Genomic DNA, 16,309 nt, shown 5'->3' with positions numbered 1-16,309 from the left:
TACTGCAAATAAGCCTTTCCAAATTTAGGGGTAATGATATAGGAAGGGCGCAACCACTCATCAAGTGTTTCTATAGTATTTGTTTGGCACGAGTGAAGTATGATGTTGAGCATGATTATGCAATAATAAAAAGCATGTTGACATGTATTTACATGCAATAAATACAACAATTTCATAATTTAAAGCAGTTATAAAGGAAGAAAACAAGAAAGATATGTCAGTTTTGCTTTTGAAGAAGAAATTAAACGCTTAAATAAATTAAACAAGTAATTGCAGATAGGGAGGGTACGAATTCACAAAAATAGCATGAAATGGTAAAAGCCTATTAATCCCCGGCAGAGTCGCCATGCTGTGGCGCCCCCTTTTTCCTTTATGGAATTGGGTTTATGACATTTTGGTTTGGGACAACTCTTTCCTTTTGGAAAGGGGGTTTGCAGTTTTGAAAAGTCACCACCTAACGATTTAAGGTACGTTAGGGCACCAATAAGGTTCATTTATAACTACATTTGATAACCAGAGATAGGGTAAGGGCTTGAAATTATCCTAAGGGAAAGGTGTTAGACACCCCTCAGGATCTACTAGTGTGGTTCCCGGCCAAACAATTTTGTGAATTTGTACAATTAGCAAATAAACAAGTATGACTCAAATAGTAGGGGATTTAAGTTTAAGTACACAGATGTTTGGAAAGAAGTTAAAGAAAAGCAAGATTTTGAAACTAATTACAATCTAAGCATATTCGGGAATGTAAAAGGGGTGTCATAGGTTTGTTTATAATATGGATCACATCAAAGCAATACTCGGTATGACACTCCTCAAAGAGGGGCTACACGTGGTATTAACGCACCGGTCATCATATCCATATCTACCCTTTCCCCACCAGTGAAGGTAATTAAAGCAAGAGTTGGTCTTGACCCCTATTGCTGTTACCCGTCCCTTCCTATTAGTCTCAATGGAATTTAGGACTCCTATCCTATAAAAAGGGGTTCTAGGCAGACCCTCAAGTTTAAAGGCAAAATACTAAGGCGACCTATAATAAACAAGTAGGACTTCAATTAAGGTGAGCATGGAAGACAAATGAAAGGCTCAGATATACCTCCACACATAGTACACATAAACAACGTGATTCATACTGAGTGATAACAGCATAGTCATATTTATAACATAACTCAAATAGGAAGTCCTAAACAGGCTTGCCTACTGATTTTTAACATGCTGACATTTAAACAAAGATGGTTCTGGTTTTTATTTAAGCTATATTACCTAAGGATTTCCTAGGCGTAAAATAATATGCAGCAGTTACCAGAATTATAAAACAGTTATTTTACCTAAAGCATGTTGTTCTAAATGTTGCAAAGACATGCAGGATTATGACCAGTTTCACTTGAACAGGATAATCAAACGTGAAACTGTTTTATGTCCTTTTTCAAGCATTGGTAATTTAACTAGGTGTAACTGAGCTAGTGTGAACGAGATCCTAAAACAGGGTATGCACATATGAAAATGTAGAATGATTTCAGGATATACATAATTCTTAAAGCATGGTTTCTAAGTGCAGGAGCAACATTTTATGTTAATGCTGTTATTTAGCCTAAAGCAGGATTTCTAAGTGATAAAATGATGTCAAATGAGAAGCTGAAATAGTAAACCTAAGAACATGGTATCTAATGCATGAAATGCTTTGAATATGTTGGTCTTACATATGGATTCTAATGCACATATATGAAATGTAAACCTAAGGCATGGTTTCTACCCATTGATGTTAATAGCATATATAACTACCCTCCCCTTCTCACTAGCCAGCCCCAATACTTGTTTACAATAGATTATTACAGACCAATACTGAAATGAATTACATAAGTATAAAATAAAGGTAAAAGTTACACTATAGAGAGTCTAAAAACAGGTCCAGATTTCTAACACATGATTAAGACTTCATCTCCGAGTTATGTAATAAATCACCTCAAGTCCAAGATTGTTCATAGCTTTTCCTCATATCGGGGTGTGTCAGAGTTCCCTAAGGACCTCAAGGGATCTCGGGTAGTGCTCACACCCAGATTTCATAGCCAAGACAGAGTAAGTGCAGTGTAGAAAGCCCAGCTTTCATGTGTCCAAGTTCAGAGGGAGCTCAAGGTTCCCAAGGCAAGGCTCACATAAAAGGTGCAGAATTTAGTGGTCTAAGAGTAGAGTGAGAGTGCTTGACATAGTGATGAAAGGCTTAGTAAAGCAGTTTAGAAGTGAAAAGGTTCGGAAATAGTTTTTAAAGATACTAGGAGTTATCAGTGTTGAAATCATTCTTTGAGAAAAACATACTCAACAAACAACCCAATTAACCATAGAATACCCAGATTTACATGACAAGCAGACTTACAAACAGGGGTGAAGGGATTGGGAACATATAGGTTTGAAACCACATAAATAGGGAAACATTTGGCACAACAAATATACAGAACAACTATGTCTCTATTGAACAAATCAGTCATGGTAACAAATATTTAAAACATAGGGAATAATGCAGCATGATCATGTTGAAGACAAGAGTTTTGTTGAACAAAATTTGACATACCATTAGGGACAATAGAATGCACTAGAAAACTAAGTAACTACATGGTCATAATAGTTATGGGAGGGGTAAGGGAACTAAGTGAAAATGTTGGACAAGTATCAAAGAACTAAGTAAAGTCTGATATGATGATTACACATAAGGCATAATTTAGACATACTTATAACAACAAACATAGAAATAAATTGAATAACTAGTACAAGAACAAGCATGGATGTATAGGCATGGAACACATAAAGTTGAGATTCATATTTAAACTAGAGACATACTAGTTAAGGAAGCAAAATGCAGAAAGTAAAGCAAGTAGAGTTCCATAGTCTAGCTTTAGCTTTCACCCGGCTATACAAGCAGTTAGCACAAGTAGTCGAGAGAGAAGAGAGAATTTTTTATGTGTGTGTGTTTTTTTTAACTAATTGTTTGTGTGTTAAGACTGTAAAAGAGAGTCATTTATATAGTAGTTTGAAAACTGGTAAAAAATAAGGCAAGAATCAATTCTTCAGTAATTATAGAACTTAGTATAAAAAAATGATTCGAATCTCCCTTTAATTAAGGGAGTCAGTGTAAACGGTAAAGAGCAGGTGGCAAGTAAAGAAAGAAATCATACACGACTGGAGTATAACAAATAAGGAAAGATTTCAAAATAGTACCAGTATAGAACAAATAATTAAGGCTAGGTTCAGAAAGTTTTTAAACTAAGAAAAAAATCAGTAATAATTAAGTAGCAATGCAGACAAGGCAATGGAAAATTAATTAAGGCAAGCAACTAATCAAATTAAGTGAAAAGGTAGGAGCCGAGATTCAGTAGCATAGAGTAGTCGATTAGGACCAAATTCATAAAGCCTTGATTAAGGACACAACTCAGTAGAAATAAGTATCATAGCAAATATGGTAAGGAAATCAGTCAGCTTAACAGACGGGGCAAAGCTTTTAGGGTTTTGAAAGAAAATTTTCAACCACCATCAATTAAGGAAACCAGAATTGATCAAAAGGGAGTCATGACTCTGCACTTTCAACATATAAATAGAGGAGGTCCACAGACGTAGCAAGAAAACATATTCGAAGCATATTCATATAAAGAAGCAAGAGATGAACAAACACTGTGAGCATAGTCACAGAGAAGCGACATTAGTAGGCTAGGGATTCAGGAAAACATATTCAAAGCAGGGTAATCAAAGGACTTCAAGTAAGCAGGCTAACACACAGAAATGAAGTAAAGAAACCATGCTAACCCTCATAGAAGCAAAGTAAGGAAAATCATGCTAACATTCATAGAAACAAAGTAAAGAAAATCTTAAAGAAAATAGGGCTTTTAATAGAGTCAAGTTAAAAGCAGTAAGAGCATAAAATTGATCAAAATAAACAAGGGAAAATGTTTAATCATAACGAAATCAGTTAGAACATGCGTAAAAGAACTCTGAGAAACCCTAGTTTGAGAAAAGAATGACTAAAATCGAAATAGTTAGTAGAAATAGGAGATTTTAAAAGGAAAACACCTAGTAATACTCGAATCACCTCAGATCTATAAAGATCTGAGAAGAATCGAACAGTAGCGAACTAGGGTTTTCAAAAAATAGTAGAGATGAAGGGGATCAGTTAAAAACTCATGGGTTCAACTGAAAAAACAAGAGAAAATCCTTTCTTACAAATGAAAATGGCCGGAGATAGGCCAGTAAACGAGTTTCAAACCGGAATAGGTTGGCTTTCCTTGAGATCTTCTCAAGGACTCATGTAGTCGAAGAGCCATGGAGTATAGGAGACCAGAGGTGGTCGGAGAAGGCACGAAAACACCATAGGAAGGAGGTTCTCGCTGGTGACGGCGATTAGGGTTAGGGTGAGTTAAGAGAGAATTTAGAGATGAGAAAGTTTGAGGGCAGCTGTCTCTGAATTATGAGACTAGGGTGGGTTCCGGGTTTGGTTAAGGGTTAATAGGGTTTGGGTCGGGTGATTCGGGTGTGAAATTGGGCTAGAAATAGGTCCAATTTTGGCTATAATTGAAAGCCAAATTTTGTTATTATTCAAATAGCCAATTTCCCCTCATTTAATTTATAAAAAATAATAGGTAATTTCTGAAAAATAAATTAAGGTGCCAAAATGATTTAAAATATATTATTAACAATTTAAAAATACAGGTTCCAATTTTATACATATAGAACATAATTAAATCTTAAAAGGGCTAATATTGCAATTATGTGCAATTTAGCTTTAATAATACTAAATGTAATTATAAAAATATATAAAAAATTAACTTAGCCATATTTTGACATAAATATAGAATTCCAATAGAAGAATTATCAAAATAATAATTTGGAAATAATTAATGGGGATTTTATGGATAAAAGGGGAAAAAATAAATCAATTTAAGAACTTAAAATTATGGAAAAAATAATAAAAACCTTGGACATGCTTATATATGCATATATATGCTATTTTTAAGGCATTTTGCATATTTAAAATATATAGAAAAAAATTGGGTATCAACAGCTGACCCTCTATACCCGGGAAAGATGAAAGAGTTGTCGGGTAAAGATATGATGGCCAATTTTAACCGAGCGAAATAGTTTGGGAAGATTTGGGCCGCACCCTGGCTTTTGAGCTACCTACATATCCCTGGTTTTACAGGAATCGGGTCGTATGTAGTTCTGGATCCTTTGGCGGAGTATACCGATGAAGTTATTTCAAGAACAGACGCAACATCTAGGGCTTGGTGAGTGAACGGTTTACGAGAATGGTTAGGTTTGATATGGCTGATGGAACTGGAGAGGGATCGCTCCTGCTGGGATTGCCGTTGCTTGCCGGCTTACTTGCAAATAGAAGCAAAACAAGCGTATACTATGCATAAATTTAAACATGATGTGAATTCCCGTTGGACCATAAATGTTGTCTTCGGACGATGAGGATGATGTCCTAGGCCATGAAGCGTATGATAAGGGATTCGCAGGCCATGAAATGATGTTCTCGAGCTATGAGGATGGAGCCTCCGAACCATGACGCCTTTGAATAATGATATGCAAAAGATTGAAAGAGATCCTCGGGCCATGAAATAGTGTTCTCAGGCTATGAAGATGGTGCCTACGAACGATGATGCCTTCAGATGAGTTGGCGATATTTCAGCCCATGAAGGATGAAGTAGTATGATGCAGATAAGATAGAGCTCAGTCTTGTGAATTTAAGAGCAGAGCTTGGCCCGTTAGAGAAGCGAGAAAAATAGTGCTTGAGGTAGCGCTTAGTTTCGAAGAAAATTGGAGGCAGAGCTTAGCCTCAGAAGGCAGAATGGTAGCCTTATGCAAATTGGAAGGCAGAATAGTAGCCTTATGCAATGCAGATGCAGATGGAGGTAGAGCTTAACCTCGGAAGGCAGAATGGTAGCCTTATGTAGGTTGGAAGGCAGAATGGTAGCCTTATGCAATGCAGATGCAGATGGAGGTAGAGCTTAACCTCAGAAGGCAGAATGATAGCCTTATGCAGATTAGAAGGAAGAATAGTAGCCTTATGCAATGCAGATGCAAACGGGGGTAGAGCTTAACCTTGGAAGGCAGAATGGTAGCCTTATGTAGATTGGAAGGCAGAATAGTAGCCTTATGCAATGCAGATGCAGATGGAGGTAGAGCTTAACCTCGGAAGGCAGAATGGTAGCCTTCTGCAGATTGGAAGGCAGAATGGTAGCCTTATGCAATGCAGATCAGATGGAGACAACGTTTAGTCTCGGAAGGCAGAAAGGTAGCCTTATGCAAGAAATAAGACAACAAATGACAGTAGAGTTTTCTTAGATGATAGCAGATTGCGGCGTTGAGATTACTGGGAGCATTGCGATATACGGAACATCACTGGTGCGTGCTGATAGCAAATGTTGGCAAGTTCAATGGTTCTGAGAGTCGTATTGTTGAACAATGTTTGTCCCATGGGCGTTTCAATAATAAAGTAGGTTCAATAATAAACATGCATGATTTTTTAAAAGTATGACATAAATGTATAGTTAAAAATAGCTTTTAGATGAACCGACAACTGTGGCGTAGTTCAGGACATTGCAACCTCTCATGCTACAAAATTTTGCCCCAATTTGAGGGGTTGACATTTCTGACTGTTGCTCGTGCGGTCGATCGGCATTACTTTGGAATTTTGAGGGTCCTCCTCAAAATTCTTCACCAGTTTCCAATTGCGGGGGAAATGAAATTTTTATTGAATTGTGACCGAACCCATAGGGTTTTCTACGTATCCCCTCTTAAACGGGAATCAGATCAGGCGTAGTTCAATTTACATCATATAAGGAAAGCATAAAAATTACACATAGTAACACTTGACTGCATCTGAATTGATCGGCTTTGGCCAGACTTCTCCATCCATTTCTACAAGTATGAGGGCTCCTCCTGTCAAAACCCGGTAAACCATGTATGGACCATGCCAATTGGAAGAGAACTTCCCTTTGGCTTCATCTTGATGCGGAAAAATTTTCTTCAATACCAGCTGCCCCGCTGTGAACTGTCTTGGCTTGACTCTCTTGTTGAAGGCTCTTGACATTCTGTTCTAGTAGAGTTGACCATGGTGGATTGCATTCATTTTCTTTCCGTCTATAAGGGCTAGTTGCTCACAACGACTTTTTACCCACTCTGCTTCGTCGAGCTCAGCTTCTTGTTAGATCCTTAGGGAAGGAATTTCTACTTCAGTGGGAATGACAGCCTCTGTACCGTAAACTAGCATGTAGGGGGTTGCCCTAGTTGATGTGTGGACTGTGGTGCGATACCCCAGTTGAGCAAATGATAACTTCTCGTGCCACTATCTGTGATTCTTTATCATTTTCCTCAATATCTTTTTAATATTCTTGTTGGCGGCTTCTACAGCTCCATTCATCTGAGGTCTGTAGGCTGTGGAATTCTTGTGTTTGATCTTAAAAGTTTCGCACATAGCTTTCATCAAGTCGCTGTTGAGATTGGAGCCATTATTAGTAATGATTGACTCTGGAATTCCGAATCGACAAACAATGCGGTCGCAGACAAAGTCTGCCATGACTTTCTTAGTCACTACTTTGTAAGATGCTGCTTTGACCCATTTGGTAAAATAGTCGATGGCTACTAGGATAAACCTATGTCCGTTGGAAGTAGCGGGCTCGATTGGTCCAATAACATCCATCCCCCAGGCGGCGAACGACCACAGTGAGCTTGTTGTGTTAAGCTCTCTTGGAGGTACCTTTATCATGTCTGCATGTATCTGACAGCGGTGGCATTTCTGAACATATTGGATGCAGTCCGTTGCCATAGTCATCCAAAAGTAACCCGCCTAGAGTATCTTTTTTGCTAAGACAAAACCGTTCATATGTGGACCGCAGGTCCCAACATGAAATTCCTCTAGTAGCTTGGATGCTTCTTTTGCGTTGACACATCTTAATAATCCCAAATCGGGAGTCCTCCTATACAAGATTCTTCTACTGTGAAAAAAGTTGTTGGACAATCTCCGAAGTGTACGTTTCTGAGTAGGATTCGCAAGCTCCGGCTACTCTCCTTTTGCTAAATATTCCTTGATATCATGAAACCAAGGCTTTCCATCTGCTTCCTCTTCAACATGGGCACAATAAGCTGGCTGATTATGGATTTTTACTGGAATGGGATCAATGAAATTCTTGCCGAGATGTTGTATCATATGATATGGTAGCCAATGCATCGACAAACTCATTCTGGATTCTGGGAACATGTTGGACTTCCATCTTCATGAACCTCTTTCTCTATTCTTGTACTTGATGCAGATACAAGAGTATCTTGGAGTTCTTGGTTGTCCATTCTCCTCGTACCTGATGTATAAGCAAGTCTGAATCTCCAATCACTAGCAAATCTTGAACGTTTATGTCAATAGCCATTTTGATTCCTAAGATGCAGGCTTCATACTCGGCCATATTGTTGGTGCAGGGGAACCTGAGTTTGGCAGCCACCGGATAATGCTGACCAGTTTCTGATATTAGGACTGCTCCTATGCCAACTCCTTTGACGTTTGCTACTCCATCGAAGAACATTCTCCAACCGTCATAGGATTCTGCGATGTCTTCTCTTATGAATGATACCTCTTCATCAGGAAAATACATTTTCAGGGGTTCATATCCTCCATCCGTGGGGTTTTCAGCAAGTTGGTCTACTAGTGCCTATCCCTTGACTACTTTCTGAGTTAAGTAAACAATGTCAAACTCACTCAACAGGATTTGCCACTTGGCTAGCTTGCCGGTGGGCATGAGCTTCTAAAAGATGTACTTCACGGGATCCATTCTCGATATGAGATATGTAGTATAGGCGCAGAAGTAATGTCTCAGCTTCTGAGCTACCCAAGTCAAAGCACGGTGCATTCCAAAAGAGAATACCAGGTCTCGTATGGGGTGAACTTCTTACTAAGATAATAAATGGCTTGTTCCTTCCTCCTTGTTTCATCATGCTTCCCCAGAACGTAGCCAAAAGCTCCATCCAACACTGCAAGGTAGAGTAATAAAGGTCTACCTGGCTCGGGTGGGACTAAGACTGGTGGTGTTGATAGGTACTCCTTGATTTTGTCAAAGGCCTTTTGGCAGTCATCGGTCCATTTGGCGGCAGCATCCTTCTTTAACATCTTAAAGATTTGCTCACAGATAACTGTAGACTATGTTATAAATAGGCTGATGTAGTTAAGTATTCCCAAGAAACTCATCAGATCCTTCTTGTTATTTGGCAGCGGTAGTTCCTGAATGGCTTTGGCTTTCGATGGATCCAGTTCTATTCCTCGGCGGCTCACAATAAACCAAAGTAATTTCCCAGCAGGAACCCCAAATGCGCACTTTGCGGGGTTTAGTTTCAGGTTGTATCTTCACAGTCTATTGAAGAACTTCCTCAGATCTTCTATGTGGTCAGTAGCCTACTTGGATTTGATAATAACATCATCCACATATACCTCTATCTCCTTGTGTATCATATCATGAAAAATGGTAGTCATGGCCCTCATGTAGGTGGCCCCTGCATTCTTTAGGCCAAATGACATCATCTTGTAATAGTACACTCCCCACGGCATAATGAAATCCGTTTTCTCAACATCATCCTCATCCATCTAGATCTGATGATAACCAGCAAAGTAATCTACGAATGACTCTAGCTCATGCTTGGCGCAATTGTCAATCAGGATGTTTGGCAAAGGGAAGTCATCTTTCGGATTGGTCCGGTTGAGATCCCGGTAGTCGACACAAACTCTGACCTTCCCATCCTTCTTTGGCACTGGCACAATGTTGGCTAACCATGTCGGGTATTCTACTACCCTAAGAACCTTAGCGTTGATCTGCTTAGTGACTTCTTCATCGATTTTCAAACTCATATCAGGCTTGAATATTCTTAGCTTTTGCTTTATCAGTGGACACATTGGATCGGTTGGCAGCTTGTGAGCCACAATAGACGTACTCAGACCAATCATTTTATCATACGACCAGGCAAATATGTCCTCATACTCCTTTAGAAATTCTGTGTATTCTTTCTTCTCCGATGGCGATAGGTGAATGCTGATTCGCGTTTCCTTGACATTTTATGCATCTCCCAGGTTGACAATTTTGGTCTCATCCAGGTCGGACTTAGGTCTGTTCTCAAAATTCTTGACTTCTTTGACAATCTCGTCAGGTATGTCATCTTCCTCTAAATCAATGTCCGTTTGTTGCGTTGTCTCATTGCATGTCACAGTCATTGGTTCATCAAGACAAGTAATAGTAATGTTGTATTAGTAAATCAAGGAGAGAAAATGATAGCAATAAATATTAATTAATAAGAAAAATAAAAAATGCTTTTGATAAATTGAATAACTGTTTTGAACATTGAAGATCTTATTGGGGGAATTGAAAAATGCGAAAAGAAAATCATTTAGTAAATAAAATAGTGAATAATGCTTGTTTTAGCCTTGCTACCCCGAGGCTCGTTGGGCTTTAGTTGTCCTGATGGTCCAATTATTGAGATGTGCCCCTCTACTCACAACCTGTATGGAAGGGCCTTCCTCCCTCTCCTCATCGAGAATAACACAACAGTCAACATCACTGTCCTCTAGAAACAAGTTCTTCACTACAGCAAGTGCTTTTTCTTTATCTGACCCATAAATAATGTCAACCTGTTGGAATCTCTGCTCCAGATGCGATATTGGCTACTCTAGTGGATAGTAAGGACCGCGCCATGTTGGCGACCAGTTATTGAATTCTTCCTAGGTGTATTCATATCCCAAACCGAAGGTAGTGCCATGTTTCTTGAGTTTTATGGGTTTAGAGATTCCTTGGAGGTTCTTGCCAAGCCCTTTGCTAGGTTCGTACCCACTCCAACTCAGTATACTCTCGATTTTGCTATCCCACCATTTGTCTTTGTCGATAGCATCGACCCGCTCAATGTGGTGGTAAGTTTCTCCACCCAGCTTCCTTATTCCCTCGATCGCCGAAATGGTTTGGTAACTGTATATAGGGTTGCTGCCGTCGCACCTCCTTTTTCCTTTATGGAATCGGGTTTATGACATTTTGGTTTGGGATAACTCTTTCCTTTTGGAAAAGAGGTTTGTAGTTTTGAAGAGTCGTCACCTAACGATTTAAGGTGCGTTAGGGCACCAATAAGGTTTATTTATAACTACGTTTGATAACCATAGATAGGGTAAGTGCTTGAAATTATCCTAAGAGGAAGGTGTTAGACACCCCTCAGGATCCACTAGTATGGTTCTCAGCCAAACAGTTTTGTGAATTTGTACAATTAGCAAATAAACAAGTTTGGCTCAAATAGTAGGAGATTTAAGTTTAAGTACACAGATGTTTGGAAAGAAGTTAAAGAAAAGCAAGATTTTAAAAAGAATTACAATCTAAGCATATTCGGGAATATAAAAGGGAGTGTCCTAGGTTTGTTTATAATATGGATCACATCAATGCAATACCCGGTATGACACTCCTCAAAGAGGGGATACACGTGGTATTAACGCACCAGTCATCATATCCATATCTACCCTTTCTCCACCCGTGAAGGTGATTAAAGCAAGGGTTGGTCTCGACCCCTATTGCATGCTATTTCTCGTCCCTTCCTATTAGTCTTGGAGGAATTTAGGACTCCTATCTTATAAAAAGGGGGTTCTAGGCAGACCCTCAAGTTTAAAGGCAAAATACTAAGTTGACATATAATAAACAAGTAGGACTTCCATTTAGGGGAGCATGGAAGACAAATGAAAGGCTCAGATATACCTCCACACACAGTACACATAAACATCATGACTCATACACAATTAAGGTCTGAATTCAGATCCTAAGCATGGTGTCAAAGTGATAACAGTAGAGTCATATTTATAACATAACTCAAATAGGAAGTCCTAATCAGGCTTGCCTACTGATTTTTAACATGCTGACAATTAAACAAAGATGATTCTGGTTTTTATTTAAGCTCTATTACCTAAGGATTTCCTAGGCGTAAAATAATATGTAACAGTTACCAGAATTATAAAACAGTTATTTTACCTAAAGCATGATGTTCTAAATGTTGCAAAGACATGCAGGATTATGACCAGTTTCACTTAAACAGGATAATCAAACGTGAAACTGTTTTATGTCCTTTTACATGCATCGGTAATTTAACTAGGTATAACTGAGCGAGTGTGAACGAGATCCTAAAACAGGGTATGCACATATGAAAATGTAGAATGATTTCAGGATATACAGAATTCTTAAAGCATGGTTTCTAAGTACAGGAGCAACATTTTATGTTAATGCTGTTATTTAGCCTAAAGCAGGATTTCTAAGTGATAAAATGATGTCAAATGAGATGCTGAAATAGTAAACCTAAGAACATGGTATCTAATGCATGAAATGCTTTGAATATGTTGGTCTTACACATGGATTCTAATGAACATATATGAAATGTAAACCTAAGGCATGGTTTCTACCCATTGATGTTGATAACATATATAACTACCCTCCCTTTCTCACTAGCTAGCCCCAATACTTGTTTACAATAGATTATTACAGACCAATACTGAAATGAATTACATAAGTAGAAAATAAAGGTAAAAGTTATACTATAGAGAGTCTAAAAATAGGTCCAGATTTCCAACATCTGATTAAGACTTCCTCTCCGAGTTATGTAATAAATCACCTCAAGTCCAAGATTGTTCATAGCTTTTCCTCATATCGGGGTGTGTCAGAGTTCCCTAAGGACCTCAAGGGATCTCGGGTAGTGCTCACACCCAGATTTCATAGCCAAGACAGAGTAAGTACAGTGTAGAAAGCCCAGCTTTCATGTGTCCAAGTTCAGAGGGAGCTCAAGGTTCCCAAGGCAAGGCTCACATAAAAGGGGCAGAACTTAGTGGTCTAAGAGTAGAGTGAGAGTGCTTGACATAGTGATGAAAGGCTTAGTAAAGCAATTTAGAAGTGAAAAGGTTCGGAAATAGTTTTTAAAGATACTAGGAGTTATCAGTGTTGAAATCATTCTTTGAGAAAAGCATACTCAGCAAACAACCCAATTAACCATAGAATACCCAGATTTACATGACAAGCAGACTTACAAACAGGGGTGAAGGGATTAGGAACATATAGGTTTTAAACCACATAAATAGGGAAACATTTGGCACAACAAATATACAGAACAACTATGTGTCTATTGAACAAATCAGTCATGGTAACAAATATTTAAAACATAGGGAATAATGCAGCATGATCATGTTGAAGACAAGAGTTTTGTTGAACAAAATTTGACATACCATTAGGGGCAATAGAATGCACAGGAAGGCTAAGTAACTACATGGTCATACCAGTCAAGGGAGGGGTAAGGGAACTAAGTGAACATGCTGGACAAGTATGAAAGAACTAAGTAAAGTCTGATATGATGATTACACATAAGGCAAAATTTAGACATACTTAATAACAACAAACATAGAAATAAATTGAATAACTAGTACATGAACAATCATAGATGTATAGGAATGGAATACATAAATTTGAGTTTCAAATTTAAACTAGAGATATACCAGTTAAGGAAGCAAAATACAAAAAGTAAAGCAAGCAGAGTTCCACAGTCTAGCCTTGGCTTTCAGCTGGCTATACAAGCAGTTAGCAGAAGTAGCAGAGATATAAGAGAGAATTATTTTATGTGTGTGTGTGTTTTTGAACTAATTGTTCATGTGTTAAGACTGTAGAAGAGAGTCATTTATATAGTAGTTTGAAAACTGGTTAAAAATAAGGCAAGAATCAATTCTTCAGTAATTATAGAACTCACGATAAAAAAATTAGTTTGAATCTCCCTTTAATTAATGGAGTCAGCGTAAATGGTAAAGAGCAGGTGGCTAGTAAGGAAAGAAATCATACACGGCTGGAGTATAACAAATAAGGAAAGATTTCAAAATAGTACCAGTATAGAGCAGGTAATTAAGGCTAGGTTCAGAAAGTTTTTAACTAAGGAAACAATCAGTAAGAATTAAGTAGCAATGAAGACAAGGCAAGGGAAAATTAATTGAGGCAAGCAACTAATCAAATTAAATGGAAAGGTAGGAGTCGAGATTCAGTAGCATAGAGTAGTCGATTAGGACCAAATTCATAAAGCCTTGATTAAGGACACAACTTAGTAGAAATAAGTATCATAGCAAATATGGTAAGGAAATCAGTCAGCTTAACAGACGGGGCAAAGCTTTTAGGGTTTTGTATGAAAATTTTCAATCACCATCAATTAAGGAAACCATAATTGATCAAAAAGGAGGCATGACTCTGCACTTTCAACATATAAATAGAGGAGGTCCACAGACGTAGTAAGACAACATATTCGAAGCATAGTCACAGAAAGAAGCAAGAGATGAACTAACAAAGTGAGCATAGTCACACAGAAGTGAGATAAGTAGGCTAGGGATTCTAGAAAATATATTCGAAGCAGGGTAATCACAAAACTTCAAGTAAGCAGGCTAACACACAGAAACAAAGTAAAGAAAGCATGCTAACCCTCAAAGAAGCAAAGTAAGTAAAATCATGCTAACATTCATAGAAACAGAGTAAAGAATATCTTAAAGAAAATAGGGCTTTTAACAGAGTCAAGTTAAAAGCAGTAAGAGCACAAAATCGGTCAAAAAAAACAAGGAAAAAGGTTTAATCATAACGAAATCAGTTAGAACATGCGTAAAAGAACTCTAAGAAACCCTAATTTTAGAAAAGAATAACTAAAATCGAAATAGTTAGTTAAAACAGGAGATTTTTAAAAGAAAACGCCTAGTAATACTCGAATCACCTCAGATCTATAAAGATCTGAGAAGAATCGAATAGTAGCGAACTAGGTTTTCAGAAAATAGTAGAGATAAAGAGGATCGGTTAAAAACTCATGGATTCAAACGAAAAAAATAAGAGGAAATCCTTTCTTACAAACGAAAATGGCCGGAGACAGGTCAGTAAACGAGTTTCAAACCAGAACAGGTTGGCTTTCCTTGAGATCTTCTCAAGGACTCATGAAGTCAAAGAGCTATGGAGTATAGGAGACCAGAGGTGGTCGGAGAAGGCACGAAAACACCATAGGAAGGAGGTTCTCGCCGGTGATGGCGATTAGAGTTAGGGTGCGTTGAGAGAGAATTTGGAGATGAGAGAGTTTGAGGGCAGCTTTCTCTGAATTATGAGACTAGGGTTAGGGGTCGGGTGAAATTAAAAAGGAAATGGTGCATTTGGACCGTTGATCTGAGAGATCAATGGTCGAGATTAAAAAGGGTAGGTGGGTTCTGGGTTTGGGTAAGGGTAAGGGTTAATAAGGTATGGGTCGGGTTATTCGGGTGTGAAATTGGGCTGGAAAGGGGTCCAATTTTGGCTATAATTGAAAGCCAAATTTGGTTGTTATTTAAATAGTCAATTTCCCCCATTTAATTTATTAAAAATAATAAGTAATTTATGGAAAACAAATTAAGGTTCCAAAATGATTTAAAATACTTAATTAATAATTTAAAAATACAGGGTCCAATTTTATGCATATAGAACATAATTAAATCTTAAAAGGGCTAATATTGTAATTTTGTACAATTTAATGTTAAAAATACTAAATGTAACTATAAAATATATAAAAATTATCTTAGCCATATTTTGGAATAAATATAGAAATCCAATAGATGAATTATCAAAACAATAATTTGGAAATAATTATTGGGGATTTTATGGATAAAAAGGGAGAAAATAAATTAATTTAAGACCTTAAAATTATGGAAAAAATAATAAAACCTTGGACATGCTTATATATACATATATATGCTATTTTGAAGGTATTTTGCATATTTAAAATATATAAGGAAATTGGGTATCAACACCGTTGTGTTGTAAGTTTAATTGAACTCTTTTCGATAGCAACGATCTTGGTCGTAGGGATATTACTTTCAAGATGGCACCGAAGTAGTATCCCATCGTAGTTTACCAATGTCGAACTCTTTCCTTTGATTATGGCCTTAGCCATTGGGATATTACTTTCGAGCTGGCGCCGAAGTGGTATCCCATCATGGTTCGAGTGAAGTCGAACTCTTTTCTTAGACGATGGCCTTAGCCATTGGGATGTTACTTTTGAGTTGGTACCGAAGTAGTATCCCATCGAGCTGGCTCCAAAGTAGTATCCTGTCATGGTTCGAATGAAGTTGAACTCTTTTCTTTGACAATGGCCTTAGCCATTGGGATGTTACTTTTGAGCTGGTGCCGAAGTAGTATCCCATCGTGGTTCGAATGAAGTCGAACTCTTTTCTTTGATGATGGCCTTAGCCATTAGGATGTTACTTTCGAGCTGGTGCCAAAGTAGTATCCTATCGTGGTTC

This window comes from Nicotiana sylvestris, chromosome 2 (genome assembly GCF_000393655.2).
Source record: "Nicotiana sylvestris chromosome 2, ASM39365v2, whole genome shotgun sequence".
NCBI lineage: Eukaryota > Viridiplantae > Streptophyta > Magnoliopsida > Solanales > Solanaceae > Nicotiana > Nicotiana sylvestris.
Note: the sequence above shows the minus strand (reverse complement) of the source record.